A 25,150-nucleotide genomic window follows, 5' to 3' on the forward strand; every position below is an offset into this window, starting at 1 on the left:
TGTGATTAAATCAGATTTAATTTAGTAATTAAGCGCTAATTCATTAAATTAATTGAGGTATTGTATTTTAGAGGTAGATGTTATTTGTTGATTATATTTTACGAGGGTTGTAAATTAATTAAATTAGACATTATAGGACTCATTATATTTTCATATAATGAAATAATTATCACTTAAGAGTTAAGTGTATATTAATCATTTGTTTATATTATATAATTGTTATATGATCAAAAAAATACTTATTTATGTAAGATAAATAAATGAATAATCTAATGTTTATGTGACAAACATTACAAAATTAAAATGGTCCATTTTATCTCATGTTGGCCGAAAATATGGTGTTGTTGGACAACATTTTATTTTTATCATTTATTTAATCAACCTATTGCATGTACTGATTTCCCTACATGCATACTTATGACAAAGGCTACCCTAGTATACTCATTACCTACAAAAGCATGCATTAAAATAAGAAAAAGAAATTGCCCACTAATGGCCTTAAGTGTGCCGGTTTTGGGGGCTCTTATAAGGGCATTTTGGTTGCTCATTTTTCTAGTTCTAATTTTGCATTCTTCTCTCTAAATTCTCACACAACCACGTTAATATTATTATCCAATTACTAGAGTAGTAATAAAATTAATATTAAGGGATTTATATTTCTTGTAATATCTTGTTAATATTACTAGAAATAATTTCGGTAAAATCTTGGGTGCAATTGATAGGAGAGTTTCTACTTTGAAACTTTGGAGGATCATCCTATTATTCATAGCTTAAGAACAAGGTTGGAAGGAGTTCAACCTTGTGCCCATTTTTCGTTTCATACAAATGTAAGGAAAAATTATTTTCTCCTTTTTTACTATTATTATATGTTTGCATGTAACTAGATTCACAACATCTAAATTAATAAGTAACTTAGATCTATATTAGATGAGTTCAACCTTGTGCCCATCAACTACCACTATTATTTATACCGTACTATATTACTTGACATATCACTCACAATCCAGCGATCACAAGGTATAATTCACATTGTTACACTTATTCACAACGGCATACGATATCATTCATCTGTTAAATTCCACAGCACCACATGACAAATTCACGTCATTCAAAGCACACATAGAGACATGTAACTCATTACCAACTTTCACGTTATCATATATCCTCATGCAAGTTTCCTACACACTCCGCCATTCCTAAACATACCTACTCACATACTCAGCTATACACACAATTTCACATTTCTACGCTACTACTTATACACATAAGACATCATCTCAGACTCAGATATAACTATATCCACCTCATATACTACACACACATATACACACACAATTCCCGACTCAATATTCCCATTCGCAGTGGCTGGCTTAAGCATACTGGGGCCATGATTTTGGAATGAGGCCGCCTTCCCACTCAAAATCAAGCAATTGTCGAGGCTCCCAATACACATACACCAGGTTCATTTTATTAAACCCACTACGTTCATTAGGCTCATTGGTTACAGGTTCCAAAACCGTCGCTCTGATACCACTTTGTAACACCCTTATCTACCAAGGAGCCTTAACAAAACCTTCCCCAGCATATAAGGGCGTTACCATCTCGGTTACCCGAGGAATAGTAAATATCAAACGTAAATAAAAGAACAATTAAGTTTATTACAAGTTATCCCAACAAAGAAAAAGTACAACTGCTAATAACTATCAACTACGTGATATTATCCATGCCATTACTCGTGATAGACTCGTCCCTCTACAGCACCCAGCTAAACTCCATAAATCAACACCTGCTAAGACCGACTGCTCACCATACTGGAGCACGACATACACAACACAAGAAGAAAACACAGACAATACCACACAAGGTCAGTAACTGTGACACCCCCATACTTCAAGTGCCTTACCAGGACCACTCCGGTATAGGAACGTCACCATCTCGGTTACCCGAGGCAATGATAATCATAAGACAATAAAGAAACGTACTTTAAAAGTAAATATAGTTTAAGTGATTACATGTCTCAAACCAAAACTGTTAAATCAAATACAATCCAAAACCACAACTGTCTACTAGCAAAACTAAATAACTAAGGACATCGTCTGACACAGCGGAAGACTCTTCTAATAGCCAAGTAACGACTCATCCCAGCTAGCCCAAATGCATCATATCAAACCTGCTCAACAACTGCTCACCATCCCCGAATGGATCACCACAGTTTTACAAAACAAACAACGGGGTCAGTACTAATTACACAATACAAATCACAATAAAACAAATGCCAAACAGCTCGATCGTCACATCAAACCCCAGTCTCCATAATCAATCTCCACACAACTGACTACACACTAAAGTTTGTAGTCCTGCCAGAGTACCCATCACAACAGATGCTCCACACCGCCAGTGGGGGACCGCAACCGTACCCACCTAAGCCCCGCTCATCTCCATCGAGCGATAAACCCATGTTCATTAATGTGCACATCCTTTCTGTGGCGGGTTCCACAGAAGGCGAATCAAGGGCGTGAAGACACTCCCGCAAGTGACTCCACTCAGCCAGGGACGCACCCCGAAGATCACAGACAGATACAACAACAATCAACGATCTTAATCAACAACCGTCACAAACACCAGCAGCATGACAAATCAACAATAACAATGTAACCACCACACACATCATGTAATTAATACCGAGTAGGAAAACCCTACCTGGAACAGCAATCACCAAGATCGTCACAATCAGCAAATCAACATCGTCCTTCACTGAAATTACTTCCTATCAAACATACAATCATACAATCACAATCTAACATCAACAATACTCCCCAAAACCCCCAAATCACCCAATTACGGTTTAACCAACTTTAACAAAACAGTATAAAAATTATATGTAAAACTTACCCTCGACACAAGGATCATAACGGTGTAAAGAACGATGAATTCCGACACCTCTAGCTCCGGGATTTGCTAATGATGCGATGACAAACAAACTACGTAACTCCTTTTCTCCTCACTTAGGTTTAGAATAGATAAAAGAAACTAAGAAAAGTGACGGACAACCTTTTATACTTATCTCGCATCATTAACAAAACCCGTCAAACTCAGCCCGTAAAACTCACTTACTCGACCGAGTAAGTCACTTACTCGATCGAGTGACCCTTACTCGATCGAGTGCCAAGCTTACTCGATCGAGTACCCATCAGGCAGACTACTGTTTTGCGTAAAAACATACTTACTCGACAGAGTAAGCCCCACTCGATAGAGTACCCTAAGACACATAAAACCGTAGTATTACAGTCTTCCCTCCTAAAAAGGAACTTTGTCTCCGAAGTTTAACCCATACATAAAAACAAACATACCAACTCGATTAAGACATAACAACGCAACTACGAACTCAAAACAAAACCCCAACCTATAAAACATGAACTCTTAACACCAACTCCACCAACTATGCCTACCTCCACAACACAGCTCACGATATCGTATCAACTACATCATAGTCTCTCTCGACACCAACTCTAAACACTACCAACTACAATCCACAAACGCTGCTAGCTCCGTAACATATTATCCACTAGAAAATGCGATATCAAAACACTCATAACATCAAACGGAATGTTACATTCTACCACCCTTAAAAGGAACTTCGTCCTCGAAGTTTACTCACACTTATAAACATCATCATCCAACTGCCAAACTATGGAACTCATAATCATCATCATCCAACTGTCAACACTATCGAAATATTCTCCCATTCCTAAACATCGAACCACTAGAAGCACGGCCATGGCCTTTTAACAATATCAACCACAATACAAATCCATCCTTTCTGCTACACTAACACTCCACTTCCAATTATATTACAACATGTACAACCATCAAACACTCTTTGCCGCATCCTACTCCTCTTAAGATAAATGTTACGTCCTCGTAACTCACTAATACTTGATCCTTAGATATATCTTCTCATTATCCTCATCACCACCACATGTCAAAGATAACCGCCTATAACCTCATACCTATAACCATTCCTATTTCCAAGGCTCTCTTACTTAAACAATTCTCATACCTCAATTCATTCTGCACTCCATCTAACCAATACCACAAAATCTTTAGCATAACCAACACTCCAACTCTTCCACATTACCGCAACAGAACATACCTCTTTATATAAAACACCTATCGCCAAAAGCCTAACTCACGATCCACACTTGTTACGTACACTCACACTAGATCCTCAAATTCTTTTCTTTCATTACTGCAAAACTCATACATAACTTAACATGACACTAATTCCCAGCACCCTACACTCACTGTCTCAACAAACGATTATAAACCACTTGCAGCTCTCAGATCAGTACAACACATGTTCCACTATTCACTTGCCATTACTATGTCTATCAATGCCTCATCTTAAAACAAGATCAAAATTACTGTAACAACCACTCACAACTATGTCCCATCAACAGAATATCGTTATACCATGCCGACAACAGAAACATACACAACTCCCTTCCGTATCATACTCTACTCTCACTCCCAAGCTGAAACTGGTAAGAAACATTAATAAAAAAAACAACCGTCTATCTGTCCAAACTGAAACTCACAGGAAACAGCAACAGACAAAACAACAACTATGTATAACTGGTATGCACTTTCGAAACTCGAATCGTAATCATCCCGCCTACTCCACCACAACCGGAGACGGCATCGCAACACCGCCACCAACAGCCGCACCGCAGCGCGAAAATACCCGCTTCACAACACGAAATACCATGCCCGGATCTCCACCCGAGGCACAACAACCACATCGATAAACATCACCACTTACACTATTCTCATACACACTAACTCAGGACAACTTCCCGGACAAGAAACCTTACTCAAAACCGCTTTACTAGATCACAACACAACATATTGTATGGAATAAACAGATAAGCACCTCATGAACATCATCCCTACCATTTCACGGAATACACATGTATTATCAATACACATACAATTATAACTAGCCATGCCAGATCAATCAAATTATTACCTTTTGAATATCATTCAATTAGGTTACCGTACTCAACATATAGAACATTCAGATAACAACTTTATAACTATCATACCATACCACTTCTCGTGAGGTCAGAACCTCACACAAATATTTATACACATCATAGACCTGTAATCACATCCAACTAGTCAATCCTGATCACATAAGTTACCACTTGATAAAGGTTACCTCTCGCCCGAGCTTAACTCGTATGCCCCTCATAACATATTCTCCCATTCGCATACCATCACCTCCTGCCAAGTATAACCATATCATTAATATTCAACTACTAGCACCCGCCTCATATCACCACATCTTATACGTCCTCCCAAACATACATATCAATCCGGCCTCTACAAAATCAACCTCTTCAGAATTGCTATCCTTCTTATCTATCATCACCCTTAACCACTAGTGACAACACCACAATACCCCCACTGCTCGTATAACAAACCTTTTACACCCATCTCTAAACATCACAGTTTCTTTCCTATCTTTGGTTAACATCCCAAATAACGAACATCAAATCCATCAACAAAATTACCTCAACACTATTCCCAATTCCATCCTTAATTGTATCGTCACCCAACTCACCACCAAGATCTCATATCATGTAAATTCTTCACCAAGCTTTTTACTTTCCTTAATTCCTCGAAACTCATGATTAACATGTCGTCCTGGAACCCCTACATAACCGTTAACTCAAATCCTCGTGATAGTATCATACATCTCGACGATTCATTACCTCTTTATCACATAACTCCGGTCAACATTTTTTTCTCAGCTTACTTTTTACCCTTCTTTTCTCTTTACACTCAACAATACCAATTAATAGTTCAATTCCTTATTACTTCTATCTAACTATTTAGTGCTCCGGTTACCTTCTCATTGCTCCAAAACTCGAATCCCATTTTTTTTCATATCAGTATCATCTCACTCTTTCTTACCATGGATCTTCTCTTATCATGCTATCACTTACACTTATCACCAATCAGTCAAGACCATTTCATGCTATCGCTCAACATATCACCAATCAATTTTTTTTAGAATCCCAAAACTCATTTCATACGTTACTTGCCCAAGGAAATCACACATTGGTTTCACCTCTTGATACTACAAATTCCCAAACTCACTCGCTATTTGTAAATCCACGTCGCGACAGGTCTCCATAAAGTTCACTATATACTACTCCTCTCAATGCCTCTAAAACGTCCTTTCATTACATATATTCTTAACCCACACGATTCCTAACCATCTCCCTCCATAAGTCTTTACACATCTCAAATTGCCACTATCCACATCCTTCCTTTCAATCTTTTCATTCTCACGTTCGTTAAACTCACATCAGCATTTGCCCACATTCACTCACTTTTACATTACTTAACACACAATCATATCACTCATCTCATCTCACAAAACATGCTCCATGCCTTAATAAGCCTTACCAAACTTCCTTTTCTTTTCCACTAACTATCACAACTACATACAACTCATGTCCTCCCCACTGAACTCATACTCACCACAGATGACACTCCTTACGTCACAAGATTGGGTAACTTACGCATCACAACCAACACATACGTAAAACAATGCATAATGAAGCAAAAGAACACCTTTGAATTAAACATAATAGGCAACGAAGTCAAAAGATAAGCATATGACCCAAAACAGGGGTTACTAGATCGAGTACAGGTCACTCGATCGAGTGAGTGACTTACTCGATCGAGTAGGTGAAGGTCAGAGGAACGTAAAACAAATTACCAGGGCTACTCGATCGAGTAAGGGTTACTCGATCGATTAACAAGAGGTGCACTCGATCGAGTGAGGGCCACTCGATCGAGTACCCTACGCATTTCTCAGCACTGTCCAATTTTCGTAAAACGGTCATAACTCACTCGTTTCTTGGTCGATTTGGGCGTGTGACCTATCGTTAGAATCCTAAAAGTGTGGGAAATATTGGTATATCTCATCAAGAAAACTCGGATTATAACGAAATTATGAAATATGAAATTACGAGTCATAAACGAAATTGCATAAATAAAAGAATAGAGATCTAGAATTAACCTCCGGTCCTAGCAATTTGGCCTAAGAACAAATATCGAGATCGATATTCTCCTAATCGTTGCACCCAAGATGCTCCGAGAAATGCCTTTTTCCTGCTCGAAAGAAAACCCTAATCTCTAATAATTTTAGGGTAGTTTTTAGGGTTTTTGTGATGAGAGTGTTTTGTGAAAAATCAAGTGAGAAAAATAATGCTCCCCTCTCTCCTCTTAAACCGTCCAAAAGAGAGAAAAATGAGGGAAGATATTTTTCTTCCTTTTTTTCTCAAACCGTGTAACCCAAAAATAAGGAGAAAATTTTCTTATTTTTGGTAGTTATCATTATTGTATAAAATGTGTATAATTATCAATTGTTATTTATGTCGTCACATATTAATAAGTCCACACACAACAATTTGTAGTCGATTTATTAATACCGGTCTGTCAACATTTATTATGACAATTTCGTATAATATATACATTAACTATAAATATCGCATATTTATAATTTGCTAATTAAATACAACCGTTTATGTTTAATTACGAATTAACATCTTAATTCTTTTAAGCTAACATTATATACATTAATTAAATATAACAGTTTATATTCAATTTACGAATTAACAATTAATTGTCTCAAATTTGATATTATTTAATTGTATTAAATAATCGACTCATCATCACATTGACTAACCTTTTAGTCAAATACATGGACTAACCATTTAGTCATATAAGGCATCAATGTGATTATATTTTCATATAATCACATCTCTCAAACACATCCTTTAGGTGTGACTTTTAGGGACCAGTTGATCACCGCCATCAGTATGATAATAACATCAAACTTCTAGCAAGCCAACCGTTATTAGTAAACACTAATCAACTGATAAAATACTAAGTATACCCTGTGAACCTATAGAAGATTTATACACGTTATCACACTAACTGTGGAGGACACGAGCTCCAACAATCTCCCACTTGTCCTCACAAGTGTATGTGCGATAACCGATTCTCGTATCCTTAATTTCTCCCACTCAACGTAAAACAATTTGCAAAATCCGTATTCACAAAGGTCGTATTTTACAAGTGATCAATATCAAGAGTGGTTTTCCCGACTAGAGAGTAACTTAACTGATAAACGAATCATCATTCGAGCATGGCCATGCATTTCAGTTACAACTCCTCGAGTGACCCTGAGAAATGACTAAACCTGATAAAGGTTGGATATTTTCTTCAACTCGAATCCTGCAGATACAAGCACAGTATGAAATGACCCAGTAAAAATCCGCTTAGCCTCCTGTTACGGTCGACCATGAGAAAGAAACCAAAGTCACCCAAAAACTGCCTTAATCTCAAGAGACAGTCGATAGTCAAAAGAATCGACTCTAGGAACACAATGGACGTCCAATCCACGACCTGGCACCGAATGTTTTTAAACATTTAGGACTCCATTACGTTGTCACAATGTCCTACAAGGTATCGTTATAACTCGCATCTGTGATCGATCAGCCAACCGTTTGACTTATGGCTCGTTGAACCCACCATCAATCAACTTCACAATATAATAGCCAGAGTTATCAGCTCTGTTAGAAATCTATATCTCATTATACAACATATTCATATATGTTCAAATTTAATTTAGTCAAAAAATTAATTTAGATCTTATGCATGCAAACATAAATAGAAGTAAAGAAGAAATCATGTTCCTTACTATGTGATTTCGGCTTTATGGGCACCAACAAGATCTCCTTCTTGTTAGTTATTGAGCATTCCAAATAATGGATGAACAAAGATCCAAGAATAGAATCTCTCCCAAAAGTGAATACCCAAGGAATACTCTTAAAGACTAAAATAATATGATCTAGTATTAGGATTAGTCTTACTTAAAATATGACACAAAATTAATTTTGTACTCTTGAAAAATCGGTTCAAGAGGAAAGATTTTGTGAGGTTTATTTTTCTCTAAGATTCTTCACAAGATGGAGAGTTAATTTTCTTACACTAGAAAATATGTGTGTGATGAATGAATAATGAAAATGATAGATGAAAAACTCTATCATTTCACTATGGCAAAACCGGTTGGAGGAGGGAAGGTGGCCAATGCATGAGGCCAATTTTCTTCCCAAGAAACAACTAGGCATGAAAGGCTAGGAGATTAGGATATGATTGTGTTTTCCACTAAAAATATAGAAACACAATATGAACCTAATACACCCTCCTATTTTCGGCACTCTTAATAAAATGGGTAGTCCATTTTATTTTGTCATTTGTCAAATGTGACATGTTACTTGACATGTGAAATTGTAATGTATTTTTAACATATTAAAAATCAACATACTCATAAAATATGTCATATACAAAATCGACTCGTAATTCGTAATTACTTGTGCCAAAACGGTTTATCAAATTATAAATTACAATGTCTTGTATTTATAATAATAAATTATTCATTCAATTTCAATTGTTTCGTAAACAATAATTTTATCTAAGTAATAAAACAATTCGATCACTTAGACCGTATCTAATTTAATCGAATTACAATAAGACACGTTAATTTTACTCACAAAATCATCCGTCAATTTTAAGCAATTTAATTAACTCGTATCGGCATACGATTAATTAAATAATCAATTAAGAGTATTTCCCTATAGGTATGACCTAAGGGGATCAACTGATCACCACCGTCGCACGACAGTAATGTCAAACTCTAGACAGCCAATCATTACCGATATGTGTGGACCAGTTGACTGTAAAATATTACATCCCACGTGTATTCTTAAAATGAGATTTAAACATGTGATCATCATGATCGACAATTGTGATCGCATTATTGTCGGGGACACTTACTCCAACAATCTCCCACTTGTCCTCGACAAGTGTGCGTCACCAATTCTCTTGTCCTATTACTATCTCCCACTCAATGCAAGGTGTCTTTCGGGTCGTACTTGGAAGTGATCATATCGAGAGTGGTTTCCTCGATTTGGAGAATAACTGAGTGACCGGAGTTATCTACCATATATACCTTCCGAGCGTGGCCACGCATTTCCAGTTCATTGCTCCTCGAGTGGCCCTGAGATATTGTTTTAACCCTGACAAGGGGGTGGACAATTCCTATCGCACTATTCCCTTCGACTAGCCACAGCCATCATAACCCAAAATATGCCCATTTGACCTCATTTACGAAGGTCGTAGTAACACAAATCAAAGTTAATCTGAAACTGTGCCACCTTAGGTGAACAGTCTTTAGTCAAAAGAATCGACTCATTAGAATACTATAGTAGCTCTCGCTACGACCAGGCTATATAAATTTGCCAGAACTCTATAAGCGGTCATTAGCCCGACAAAGTGTTCTTAACAGTCTATCTATGTGATCGACTATAGTCATCTCACATGACTCCATGGCACTTGAACTTGCCATCAATCGTATCACACTCTAGTCACTTCGATACGTCACCTCATACAAGTGACTATGGGCGAATACCATGTTAATTCGGGTTCACTTTAACGGGGTTCAATGTTGTCTCAACAACCCGTTTTGGATGTAACAAAGTATAAAAGGAGTTTTTCAGCTTAAAAACTCGAACGACAAATGTGATTATCACATATGAATAGTCAATACCTGATTACTATTTCATATTCTATAATCTAATTTGATCTTTTATGTAGTTATTAATCTCAATCCAATTGAAATGACATGACTCATCATGTTAAGCCTATGAAAAGGCTTTGGTTAGTAGGTTTTATCAATTTCTTGTACCTAACTCAACCTTACTACATACTCGTTTTCCTTTGTAATGTATACATTTGCATTACAAAACTTTCTGAGTACGTATCGAGATCCAATCAAGACATAGGCCTTCTAGCCTTAGAATAGCTCCCACTGTTTTCACAGTGTACGAGACTCATCCTTCTAGCACATCCCATGATGGCAAGTGTACTCAATTTCCGTTGTAAATATTTCTCATTGTTCTTTATTGCATAGAACGATTCTAGAAAATCTATTTCTTAAATAACATAGCCACAACAGTATCTTAACCATCCTAATGTGTTTTGATTATGGTTTTGTCGGAAACCATGCGCAATCTCAATTGTCAATTGTCACTTGTGTAACACCCATGTATAAACACAACTTCGAGAAAAGTTTTATAACATGATCACAACTTCGGATTTTCGTAACTCCCACTAAACTCCATGTATAAACACAACTTCGAGAAAAGTTTTATAACATGATCAAAACAGTGATTCCAACTCATTGATGTCCTACTTAAGACCCTCTCTTAAGTTTCACATTATCTTAGGATTGCAAGAATCTACAAAACTCAAGACATGTATTGAATACATTCCTTCTAATTGAAGAAGTGGGTTTTCGATTCACTTGCTATATGTATATCATCATAATGAAACACAATCCCTAAGAAGATCCAAATATACTTTAAGCATTTCAACTAGTGCAAAACCCTTTGCAACCAATCAAGCTTTGAAATCTCTCTTTATTAGCTGCAAAACCCTTTGTCACTAATCAAGCCTTTTATTTCGGATTTTTTTTTTATGGCTCTAAACCTTGCATTGAGTTATGACTTAAACATTCTCATGTAAGTCATATGTTCATTACTTTCCAGAAGTAATCAACTTGAATCAAACAATTTCTTTGTAAGTTGCAAGCTCTTTATGATGAAAAAGTAACACTAATTCACCATCTTCAACAAGTGATGACTTTAACCTACTATGTTTTGAAGAAAAAATGTCTTACACAAAACATCTCATGTAATCAAGAAAGACCAGTTTCTTGGGACATAACATTCTTTGTGGCATTCTTTGTGGCTCTTGAATAATTTCTCCCATTCTGTCTTTTAGAAATAAACTTGTATTTTAGAAAGACAGCTTCACGAGCCGCAAACCCGTTGTACTCGTGATAATTGAAAGGGAAAAATGAGCATTTGTTTCTTGTAAAAACTTACAAGCATGGTACTCTACCATTTCATATCTCATATGTATCGTTTAGATTTAGTGGAAAAACAACTTAGACAAAATTATAAAATCCCCAAAAGGATCAAGTAACTCAAAGTAACTTGATTGAAGTTCAAACCATATCGAATGGAGTTTGAATTCTTTATCTAACCATACATCATCACATAATGCGTGCTAAGAGAGATTAATTTGTGATACTATATCACATTTCCTTTGGCTTATATCAAAGTCTTCACTTTGATAATCCCATCACGACTTGATCGTGATTCATGGAACTCTTTGAACTCCTTCAAAAATTTCTCCTTTTACCTTATTAAGTAAACATATTGGTGTCAACTTAAATTGATGGTAAAATAAAATGATCAACCTATTCTGGATCAATGATTTACAACCTCGATCTCCTTTTCAACCAAAAGGCACGAGACATCTTGCTTTGAATACAAGATACGCATATACCATAAGATCTAATGGTTTCAAGAGTGCTCGATAGCTCTTTGCGTTCATCATTCCAGAATCTAAGGTTTAATCTTAGGTTACCAATTTGAGTCTTGCATCATCTTCATGATATATCATTCTAGTTTGGTTTAGAATATAATCACCTTGATAATGGGCTAGCCATACATCAAATCATGGTGTATAGGGTCACAAAAGTGAAACCTCTTTTGTATCTTAACAAATTTATATTCTTATTTGGAGTTTATGCACTTAATAGTCACAATTAAGTACAACTTTAAACTCAAAAACTAGATTGAGTACACAATGACTTTATCTCTCAACATCATTATTGCTAGTCGTCATATTCTAATCATCCTATGTATCAAATACAATGATGAAAACCTCCACTGGTTTCTAATATTGACGAAGTAGTACTAGCAAAATTTATGTCAATCAAATAAACATTTAAAGAAGAAGGTCCCATTAGATGTCCCACAACTAACTTGTTGAATCTTCAATAATTTGGGGTAGTTTCCTTTCTAGCGTCTAACAATTAAGACAATGGAAACTTTATCGGTCGGGATTGATAGGTTTAGTATCGTTATTCTCAATAACTTTACTTTTAACATTTCCTTGTACCAATTCCATTCTAATTTTACTTCTTTAAAACCTTATCCTTTTCTTAACGGTTTAAGAGAATGCTCCCACTCATTTCAATTAGTCTTTGCTAAGAGAAGCAAAATTGAAATTTATGAAGACTACTCTTCAATTTATTCGTTTAGTCTTAAAACTTTCATTGAAGTGGTTTCGGTATTTTGGTCAATTTTGATTTCAAACAAATATAGTTACCAAAATTATGTGACGTTTCAAAGTACTTAACTCAATTAAGCATATGAGAAACAATTCATTGTAAGTAGATATGTTAGTCAAGAATCAAAAACCCTTTTGATCACGAATAACTTTTATCTATACTCTTCACAAGAGATCCTTACAATGGATAATATGAGGTTTTTAGAAGAAAAATTCAAATTTTGTCTTTCGTCAGATTTGAACAAAAATCGAAATGATATCGTATATAATTGAGGTAAAGAAATAGAACAAAATGACAACGGAATAGTGAAAACAAAAAACATTTATCGTTATAATAATACTTGTAAATAATTTAACAAGTTTTATAGCATTTATCTAGTGGCCTCTACCCAACTTGATAAATGATTCCAAGATCCAAATTCATATTAACTTGGGCACGGTAGGGCCGATTCATCCCTTATCAATATAACTCGGTGGATTAACGCTTTAATCGATTCTACTTTTAGAACTCTTGGTCGATAAAATTACATTAATATTTATCTTAATCCCGGAACACATGCGACTACGGTCACGAATACTTCCGTTGAGCTCAATCCAAATTTCGAATAAATGTGTCCATGATCCAAATCCACATCAACTTGGGCACGGTAGGGCCGATTCATCCCTTATCAACATGAATTCGGTGGATAGACATTTATCACCCACTTCCCCTACGTAACAAGGTTTGTACCCCGGTAGGGCCGAGCGCACTCCCTCATGAAATAGGTTTTCATGGTTTCTACTTTTTGGTAAGGCTAAGTCTCAATTGTTTATTTTAGCGAGAGGTCATGTCAATTTATTATCTATCACGTTTTAAGTGAACTAAAGCGATGAACTACGATAATTGTAATTGACACGGTCGATAAACTCGATTTAAAATGCATGTTTAGTTATGGCGATTTAGCGATGCATGTAACATATAAATAAAATGCAAAGCATAAAAAATAAAATCCTAGTATGGCCTTCCTAAAATAGTAAATCTAATAAACTATTGCATATTCGGAAACCAACTCCTTTGGTCCCTTGAACTTCGGTCTTGGCACGCATCTCGTGGTAACACCGTCTTAATGGATCGCCTTCTTGAGTGGCATCGTCTTCAAGGATCTCCGGAATAAATAAATTACATAACAAATTACATAATTTCCTATTATACATTTGTAATTAAGATAAAAATAAATCTATTAAATTACAAAACGGTGATACGAGATCACAATAAATTACAACCGAATCGATATTCCCATACATTTCGGGCAATATCAATTAAAAACTAATGCCATACTAAGTAAAATTATATAATTCAAAAATTACATAAATAAAATTATGACAATCATAAATAAAATGCAGCATTATAATATGTATGAACATGCCGAATTTTATGCTAAATCGCCTTTAAAGAGCCCATATTGTATATTTATCGGTTTTTACGGATTTGCGTGATTTAACCTTTTTAAAAATCACAATAATTACATAAAATCATATTTATGTACTACTTAATTACCCTAACCATGTTAGGACTCAAAATTAGTCCCCACTAACATTTGACAATAATTAACTTATATATTTATTAATATTGTTCATAAAAGGACTTAAAATTACAATATAATGCCATAAACTTCAAATAAATCATAAAAATTTCAAATAAATTTGAAATTTTAAATTTTAAACTCATGAACATTCTGGAAAATACCATGACACTCATAATGTTCAAAAACTTAGGTTAAAAATTTCGAAATTTATCGGGAAAAACAATGTTGCGGTTTATCGGATTTATCAATTATAATCATAAAAATATAAGAAAAATTATATTTATCAAATTTTCAATTTTAGATCTGAAATATATGATAAAATGCAACATGTGACGTTTTTCCTTAGTTATGAAGTATGTTTTAGCAATTTTTTCACTAATTAAAGTCACTATTTATGTTATTTTTTATCAAAAATTCATAAATCATGCATAAAGACTTCATTATAGCTAATTATTTTACACACATCTTGTAAAATTGCATGTGACAACATACTAAATTTCTATGACCAGATTCGAAATAATACTCATATTAACCTATTTTTCCATTTAAATTCGATTTTATCATGAAAAATCCATATTTCGAGCATAATAACTCATAAAATTATGAACAATTACAGGTCATCATAAGATAATATATGTGAAAACATATCCAAAAACCACTAGAAAAAACGAAGTATAGCTAATTTTAGTCCAAAAATGACATTTTTATCATAAAATCACATTTTAATGCCATTATTATATAAAATGAACAATAAAAATCCATAAATTAACCAAAAAATCCTAAATACATTTTAGGACCAGAAACTTTATCATGCATAATTGATTTCGTGATATATCATAATAAACACAAATTTATAAGTTTTATTTGTTAATCGTATAACTCGGAAAAACTATAACCGATTTGCATGCAAACAACCTAAGACTCATGATAGCGCTTGTTAGAAATCTATATCTCATTATACAACATATTCATATATGTTCAAATTTAATTTAGTCATAAAATTAATTTAGATCTTATGCATGCAAACATAAATAGAAGTAAAGAAGAAATCATGTTCCTTACTATGTGATTTTGGCTTTATAGGCACCAACAAGATCTCCTTCTTGTTAGTTCTTGAGTATTCCAAATAATGGATGAACAAAGATTCAAGTATAGAATCTCTCCCAAAAGTGAATACCCAAGGAATACTCTTAAAGACTAAAATAATATGATCTAGTATTAGGATTAGTCTTACTTAAAATATGACACAAAATTAATTTTGTACTCTTGAAAAATCGGTTCAAGAGGAAAGATTTTGTGAGGTTTATTTTTCTCTAAGATTCTTCACAAGATGGAGAGTTAATTTTCTTACACTAGAAAATATGTGTGTGATGAATGAATAATGAAAATGATAGATGAAAAACTCTATCATTTCACTATGGCAAAACCGGTTGGAGGAGGGAAGGTGGCCAATGCACGAGGCCAATTTTCTTACCAAGAAACAACTAGGCATGCAAGGCTAGGAGACTAGGATATGATTGTGTTTTCCACTACAAATATAGAAACACAATATAAACCTAATACACCCTCCTATTTTCGGCACTCTTAATAAAATGGGTAGTCCATTTTATTTTGTCATTTGTCAAATGTGACATGTTACTTGACATGTGAAATTGTAATGTATTTTTAACATATTAAAAATCAACATACTCATAAAATATGTCATATACAAAATCGACTCGTAATTCGTAATTACTTGTGCCAAAACGGTTTATCAAATTATAAATTACAACGTCTTGTATTTAAAATAATAAATTATTCATTCAATTTCAATTGTTTCGTAAACAATAATTTTATCTAAGTAATAAAACAATTCGATCACTTAGACCGTATCTAATTTAATCGAATTACAATAAGACACGTTAATTTTACTCACAAAATCATCCGTCAATTATAAGCAATTTAATTAACTCGTATCGGCATACGATTAATTAAATAATCAATTAAGAGTATTTCCCTATAGGTATGACCTAAGGGGATCAACTGATTACCACCGTCGCACGACAGTAATGTAAAAATCTAAACAGCCAATCATTACCGATATGTGTGGACCAGTTGACTTTAAAATATTACATCCCACACGTATTCTTAAAATGAGATTTAAACATGTGATCATCATGATCGACAATTGTGATCACATTATTGTCGGGGACACTTACCCCAACAAGCTCATGTAGGCGATTACAGACCAAAACAAATATAATGTAATTCAGTTCACTTTGTGGCGTTCAATGTTGTCGTACAATCCACATGAAAAACAAAATATGAAATAAAACGATGAAGTTATAAATAGCATATGAAAAGGAAAATGTATCGAATCCATAAGCAACTAGTACAACTCAGGAACACGTTTAATTCCCATGGAAATAACGTGCCCTTCATGCTTATCATATTTCAGTGGTTTAGTGAGAGGGTCCGCGATGTTGTCATCCGAAGCAATCTTGTCAATCACTATCTCCTCTTGCTCCACGTAATCACGGATCAGGTGAGCCTTCCGATGTACATGTCTAGACTTGTTGCTAGACTTAGGCTCCTTGGCCTGGAAGATGGCACCTCTATTGTCACAATAGATGGTGATTGGGTCATTCGAACTAGGAACTATGGTTAGTCCTTGTAACAATTGACGCATCCATATAGCTTCCTTTCTTTTTACAAGCGGCATAGTACTCGGATTCAGTGGTAGAATCTGCTACAACTTCATGTTTGGAACTTTTCCGGTGACCGCAACACCATTAAGAGTAAAGACGAATCCAAACCGAGATTTGAATCATCTCGATCCGTTTGGAAGCTAGCATCTGCGTAACGATCGCACATATCTTAGTATCTCCTCCATAAGTCAATGCCCAATCCTTAGTTCTCCGTAGGTACTTAAGGATGTTTTTTAATGACCATCCAGTGTGTTTCACCTGGATTGCCTTGGTACCGACTCGTCATACTCAATGCATATGCCACGCCGGGCGTGTGCATATCATGGCATACATGATTGATCCTATGGCTGATGCATAAGGAACGCGACTCATGCGTTCAACCCCTTCAGGTGTCTTGGGTGACTGAGACTTGCTCAAATGCATCCCAGAAGTCATTGGAAGGTTCCCCTTCTTCGAGTTAGTCATGCTGAACCTTTCAAGAATCTTATCTAAATAAGACTCCTGACTCAGTGATAACATCCGTCGTGATCTATCTCGATAGATAAGGACTCCCAATATGCGTTTTGCCTCACCCAGATCTTTCATCTAGAAATGGTTCTTCAACCATCCTTTTACCGAAGATAAGAGAGAAATGTCATTCCCAATCAAGAGTATGTCATCGACATACAATATCAAGAAAACAATCTTGCTCCCACTCGACTTGACATATAAGCATGGTTCCTCGACCGATTGAGTGAAACCATACTCTTTTATCACCTGGTCGAAACGATGATTCCAACTCCGAGAAGCTTGCTTAAGTCCATAAATGGAACGTTTAAGCTTGCACACTTTCTTAGGATTTTCAGGATATATGAAACCTTCGGGTTGTACCATGTACAATTCCTCCTCCAAATAACCGTTTACGAAGGCGGTTTTCACATCCATCTGCCAAATTTCATAGTCATGAAAAACGGCAATCGCTAAGATTATCTGAATGGAACGCAGCATAACTACGGGTGCAAAAATTTCATCATAATGCAATCCGTGCACTTGAGTGAAACCTTTTGCCACTAGTCGTTCCTTATAGGTATCTGGTTGCCCTTCTACAGAATGCTTTATTTTGTAAAGCCATTTGCACTGAAGAGGTCGTACCTTGTTAGGTAAATCAACAAGATCCCATACGTCATTCTCATACATGGAGTCCATCTCGGATCGCATGGCCTCAAGCCATAGCTTAGAGTCGGAACAGGTCATGGCACCTTTATAGGTAGCGGGTTCATTGCTCTCTAGGAGCAAAACGTCATTTTCCTCGACCATACCAATGTATATGTCTGGAGGATTAGAGACTCTACCCGACCTTCTAGGTTCCTGAGGAATATTAACCGTATCATTAGTTGAAGGAACATCTTCCTCCATCTGTTCCTCGGTTGTTGGTTCTTGAATCGCCGACAGCTCGAAGGTTCTATTACTTGACTTGTTCTCGAGAAATTCTTTCTCTAAGAACTTTGCACTAGCCGCAACAAAAACTCGATGTTCGGTAGGCGAATAGAAGTAATGACCAAACATTCCTTTTGGATAACCAATAAAGTATGTCTTGACCGATCGCGGGCCGAGCTTATCCTCGTGTCTCCACTTGACATAAGCCTCGCAGCCCCAAACCCGAATAAAGGACAAGTTAGGGACCGTTCCCTTCCATATTTCATACGGAGTCTTGTCGACTTGACTTTAGACGGACTTGGTTAAGTATAAGAGCGGTGATAAAAAGAGCAAAGCCCCATAATGAATCAGGTACTACCGTGTGACTCATCATGGATCGAACCATATCAAGTAGTGTTCGATTTCTCCGTTCAGACACACCATTTAATTGAGGTGTTCCAGGTGGAGTTAACTGTAAAACTATTCCACAGTCTTTAAGGTGTTGATCAAAATCATTTGAAAGGTATTCGCCACCACGATCTGAACGGAGTGCTTTAACCTTTCTTCCCAGTTGGTTCTCAACCTTATTCTGGTATTCCTTGAATTTTTCAAAATACTCACTTTTATGCTTCATTAAGTAGACATATCCGTATCTACTCAAATCATTCGTGAAAGTGATAAAATATCTATAGTCGTCTCTTGCGGTGATTGACATAGGTCCATATACATCAGTATGTATGAGTCCTAATAGGTCATTAGCACGCATTCCAACACCTTTGAAGGAAATTCGAGTCATTTTGCCGATAAGACATGATTCACACGTGCCAAATGATGAGAAATCAAATGTGGAGATAGTCCCATTCTCAATGAGTTTCTTTACACGTTTTTCATTTATGTGTCCCATGCGATAATGCCATAGATAAGTTTGATCTTTGTCACCAACCTTTTATTTCTTATTATTCATTAAAAGAGAAAATACAGCTATTGTCCTTTATTGAAAATGAAAAACCGTCTTTATCAAGTACGGAAACAGAAATAATATTCTTAGATAAACTTGGTACATAGTAACAGTTATATAAATATAACTCAAAACCACTCGGGAGCTGGATTACGTATGTTCCCATTGAGACTGCAGCAACTCTTGCTCCATTCCCGACTCGCAGGTCCACATCACCCTTTGCGAAGGGTGTGATGTTTTTTAGGCCCTGTAAATGATTACACAGATGAGAACCACAAACAGTATCAAGTACCCAAGTTCTGAAACTTGCATGGTTAATCTCAATCATATGAATATAAGATGACATACCAACAGGAGTGACGCGGCCTGCTTTTATGTCCTCACGGTACACGGGACAGTTCCTCCTCCAATGCCCAGTCTTGTGACAATGGTGGCACTCAACGTTACCGCCCTTGCTCTTTTCCTTGCCTTGTGAGCCACTTGTCTCACCAGGCCCACTCTTACCGTTTCCTGACTTCTTAAACATTGGCTTTCCAACAGTTAGGTCGCCGTGAGCTTTGCCCTTACCCTTATTCTTGTTGGAAATCATGAGAACATCTTGCTTCTTGCTCCCACTCAATTTCATATCCTTCTCGGTCTGTACGAGAAGTGAGTGTAGCTCATGAGGACTTTTCTTCATGTCATTCATGTAATAATTTGCCCTGAAAAGAGCAAAACCATCATGAAGTGAATGAAGCATACAGTCAATGACTATGCTCTCACTGATTTTGCAATCAAGTGCCTCCAGGTTCTCGACATTCTCAATCATGTTAAGAATGTGTGGGCTAACCGGTTGGCCCTTCTGGAGTTTCGCCTCAAAGAAGCGACATGTATGCTCATAAGTAACGATTCTCGGTGCTTTTGAGAACTCATTAGTGAGCGTGGTGAAAATCTTGTTTGCACCTTGGGCAATGAAGCGTCTTTGCAAATTGGTTTCCATTGCAAAAATGAGTACGTTCTTTATCGCACCCGCTTCCATGACGAAGTCACTATAAGCAAGTGACTCGTTAGCTCTTGCATTGGGCCTGGGTTTGGCGGTATTGGCTCAGTCAAGTACTTGAACTTACCGTCAGCAATGGCAGCATTCCGTAATGATGCCTCCCAGTCCGCAAAGTTGGACCCGTCATTCTTCAGTCGTGTGGACTGATTCATGTGGTCCATGAAAGTTTTAAGCCAGGACTCGCGTGCAAGTGTGGCACTTGGCATAGGGATATCATTATTTCCAGCCATTTGTTGTGAAGAGTCTATTGATCCAAAATACTCAAGAGGGGGGGGGGGGGGGGTGAATTAAGGATTTAAACCTTTTTAAAGCTTTTTCGATTATGCGAATGTAATTGATTATTTAAAGTTTATTGATTAAACTTTAACTAATCAACTAATGAAAGTAAACAAAATGAACGAAGCAAGCGAAAGAACAAAGAGACACACGGTTTTTGAAGTGGTTCAGTTTCACAAGTCGAAACCTACGTCCACTATTCTCGATTAATAAATTTAGTACCTTTCTACGGATTACAAATTTACTAACCCAACTCGTACAACTAACTCTAGCTGTAACTCAATGAGTACCGTTAAATACTCGAGTGACTAACTTACGCTAATAAGAAAGCACTAATGATTCTAACAAAGGTTCACGTTAATGAACAAGTTAAGAAATCAACTAAGCACTATTATCTTATAACGATAAATTAAGAACAAGTATGCGAGTTTTAAAACACACGACCTTTCAAAATAACAAAACGGTTTTGCTTTGAAAACACACGGTTTGCTCTGTAAAGATGAAATCAATTTTTATGCTTAAGGTCTCTATTTTAGATGTTGTAAATAGCAAAGTATTTATAGGAAAGGAGTAGGCTACACGGTTTTGTACAAATCCTAATAGCCGAAAATAATAAGATATAAAAGCAAATCATATCTTCTTATTATCTCTTTCCTAAAAGCCTTAAAAGATAAAAAAGAATATTCCAAAAGATAGAATATAGTCTATTCAAATATTATCTTTACTATAAATTCTAAGATTATGATAAGATTTCCTAAAACAAGAATATCTTTTATCATAAACAAATATATTAAGTAGGATACCTGAGATATGTAAAGATATTATTATAGAATAAAATCTTTACCTAATATACCCTAGGTAACACGAGATGTCACGGCTCATATGCCTCGTGACTCGTGCAAACCCTAGTCTTAACATATGATTAGAATTTAGGTTTTAAGAGAGGCTATGTTGAAACCCTAATTAGTAGCAAAGTCCAACTCATAAGTTGATCCATTATAACTACTAATTAACGTTTAATACAAAGCCCGACTCCTCACTAAACCGGGCTTTATTATATAAAAACTTCCATTAAAACATTTAAAATAAACTTTAAATAATGATAAAACAATTTTCGAAACAATTATAAGTCGTGTATAAAAACTCAGCATCTCAATGTTATAGTAGGAGAGCTATAACATTGAGCTCTTTTACTAGTAATGTTACAGCTGCAAAGCTATAACTTTACTAATTCAAGAAACTCATTCTTGATTACCATTACGAGATAATCACCTATACTATTCTAATCTTCAAGGAGATCTTCGAGTATAGGCTACGTCATCATCCAAGCTTGATTAATCTTTTAGACGAACTTCGTCTTCACATAAGTCTTGAATGAATCTTTGAACAGTTTGATCTTTAAACGAAGGCTTGAACTTATCACGCATTTGTCACAATCCTCTTTGTTGCTTGTTCGTAATAAGTTAATTCTAAAACACTTAACAAACGATTATACGTAACAAGTATATAAAATATAAATCACCTTGACATCATCAAAAAATAAACACATAAACTATATGGTCCAATAAATTCCCCCTTTTTGATGATGGCAAGTCTCCTAAGATTGTAACTAAGTATGTAGTTCCCCCCTCAATATAATACCGTTATCTTGCTAATAAAGATCAACGCAAGATCAAAACGATTTTTCAAAAACCGAAACTTTAAGGACTTTAAGAGACAATTGGTCTTGACAAGGAGCAAGCTTAGGTAGATGCTTACTATAGACGTTCTTTCCCCCTCTTGACATCATCGAAAAGCTAAGAACAATTCAAAAATGACTAGAATAATATAAGACGAGACAAGAGATAAAACGTCATAGAAAATAATAATAACACGCAAGACTATAAGCATCCAAAAGATAATTATCATACAAACTAAGAATTAAACATGTTTAAGCCAAAGTGGGCCGAATTAACACATGTCTAATGAAACACTTGGGCCATAACCACAAGTGCATTGCCAAAATGGGCCGAATGAGAATGTTTAAACACACCAACAGAAAAGAAAAAGCAAGCTAAATAAGATAAGGGCTAGATGTGGTAAGACGAGAGGAAATCAAATGTTACGGGTCTTATACGGGTTTACGTAGTCGACCTAGTACGATGCTCTAAGGCATCAAGACGGTCAAACGAGCTCCGAACCAGCTGAGAAAGAGTATCAATGCTCCTTTCAAAGTTAAGCACTTTCAAGGAAAGAGCTTTTGTGGCCTCCAACGTGAGCGCTTGATCACCCGCCATGGCTTTCCCGTGCATAACCAAAGCTCCACCCTGACTCGTAAGGAAAGTGAGACGATCACCGTGTGGGAACACTTCCCCACGAATTGCCTTCAACTCCCTCTCAAAACCCGCTAACCTTTTGTCCACTTCCTCCATCCAAGAGTACACCCGAGTAGCATCCAAGCCCGAGTCTAAAGACCGAGATGGTCCAACCCGTGACAACACCGTAGCCAAATTAGTCGAATGCTCCTCAAATTTCTCCATTAAACCACTCATAAACCCTTCCAATTTCGACTCCATAGCTCCTAAACCCGAATCTCCCGGGGTTTTCTCAACATCTTTAACAAGAAGCAACTCGGGTCCATCAACAACAAGACCCATTAGCTTGATCAACTTATCACACATACAATCCCGAGCACTAACACCGTAACTGTCTTGTCCCACCACATGCTTAATCTCCAATAACCGAGACACCCACATCCCATATGGTAAGTCGATTGTGGTGCTCAACTTCTCTTTTGTCACCGTGAGACTTGTTTGAATTATACGGTGCAACACGACACTACCCAAATTCACTTTCTGACCTTCCAACCAAGAATAGACCATAATAGCTTCATAACTCGACACCTTATCACGGCCTCCTTTCCTCGGTACCACTGTGTTCCCCAAAAAGTTCAAGAGGAACTTGATTTTTGCCGAGAGAGGACGAACCACGATATTACCTCCTTCCGTCATCTCCTCAAAATACTTTTTCACTAACAACTCCTTTTCACTCACAACATTAGACCATTCAAGACTCGGATTTAATTCAATTCGTTCATCGGGAACCGAAAAAGTAGAGCAAAAATCCGAAACAGAGACCGTCACATCAACTCCATTAACAACCGCATGCAAGACTCCTTTCTTAATTGAGACACTAGCAAAGAATTGAACCACCTCAACTGGGTAAATAGGACCCAAAAACTGACTAATGTGACTCCACCCTTGAAAATCAAGAAAATTAACAAAGAAAGCAAGAGCGGGAACATTAACCAACCAAGATTTCGGATAATACCTTCCACCATGAATGGAATACCTCAAAACTCGATTAACTAGGATGCTTTCGTCATGAGTAAGCCGAACACGATTTAACCCTTCCTTGGTCGCGGCTTTCGAAATATCCCTAAGCAAGGTACGAGCAACACCATTCCGAACTATTACCTCGGGTTCCTCCACAGCTTCACTGTCATCGACAACCACCTTATTTTTTCCTTTGAAAAGACGGGGTCTTTTGCCTTCGGACACCGACTCGTCCCGACTACGAAATAGGGGCGTATTTTGGTTTGGTTGTGGTGAAGGACAATTAATGGAATGAGGATCATGTGGTGGTAGTGGTGATGTTTGGTTATGAAAGGGGCGGTTTTGGTGGTGACGGGTTGAAGATCGGGTATTTTTTGCATGGGTTGGATTCATGATGATGATGATGGTTTGAAAAAGGAGGTGATGGTGATAGGTTGTGTAAAGAAGATGAGTTGTGATGATGGTAAAAATTTGAGAGAAGGAAAAGTATGCAAGTGGGGTTGTGTGGACGGGTAACACGCAAGGAGGGTAGATATAGGTGTAGGCTAGGTATAGGGTTAACAAGTGGAGAGTAATTATGGTAAGTATATAATTAGGAATAGGAATTATGGTAGGTGTAGGAATTTAAGGGA

The 25,150-nt window shown here is 36.3% G+C and overlaps 1 long non-coding RNA gene across 1 annotated transcript in view; it reads left to right on the forward strand.

Annotated features, from left to right (window-relative positions):
• Window positions 1-25,150, forward strand: part of LOC141611717 (uncharacterized) — a 176,436-nt gene that overhangs the window by 14,029 nt on the left and 137,257 nt on the right. The window lies entirely within an intron of this gene.

Source organism: Silene latifolia, chromosome 11 (assembly GCF_048544455.1).
Source record: "Silene latifolia isolate original U9 population chromosome 11, ASM4854445v1, whole genome shotgun sequence".
Classification (NCBI taxonomy): Eukaryota; Viridiplantae; Streptophyta; class Magnoliopsida; order Caryophyllales; family Caryophyllaceae; genus Silene; species Silene latifolia.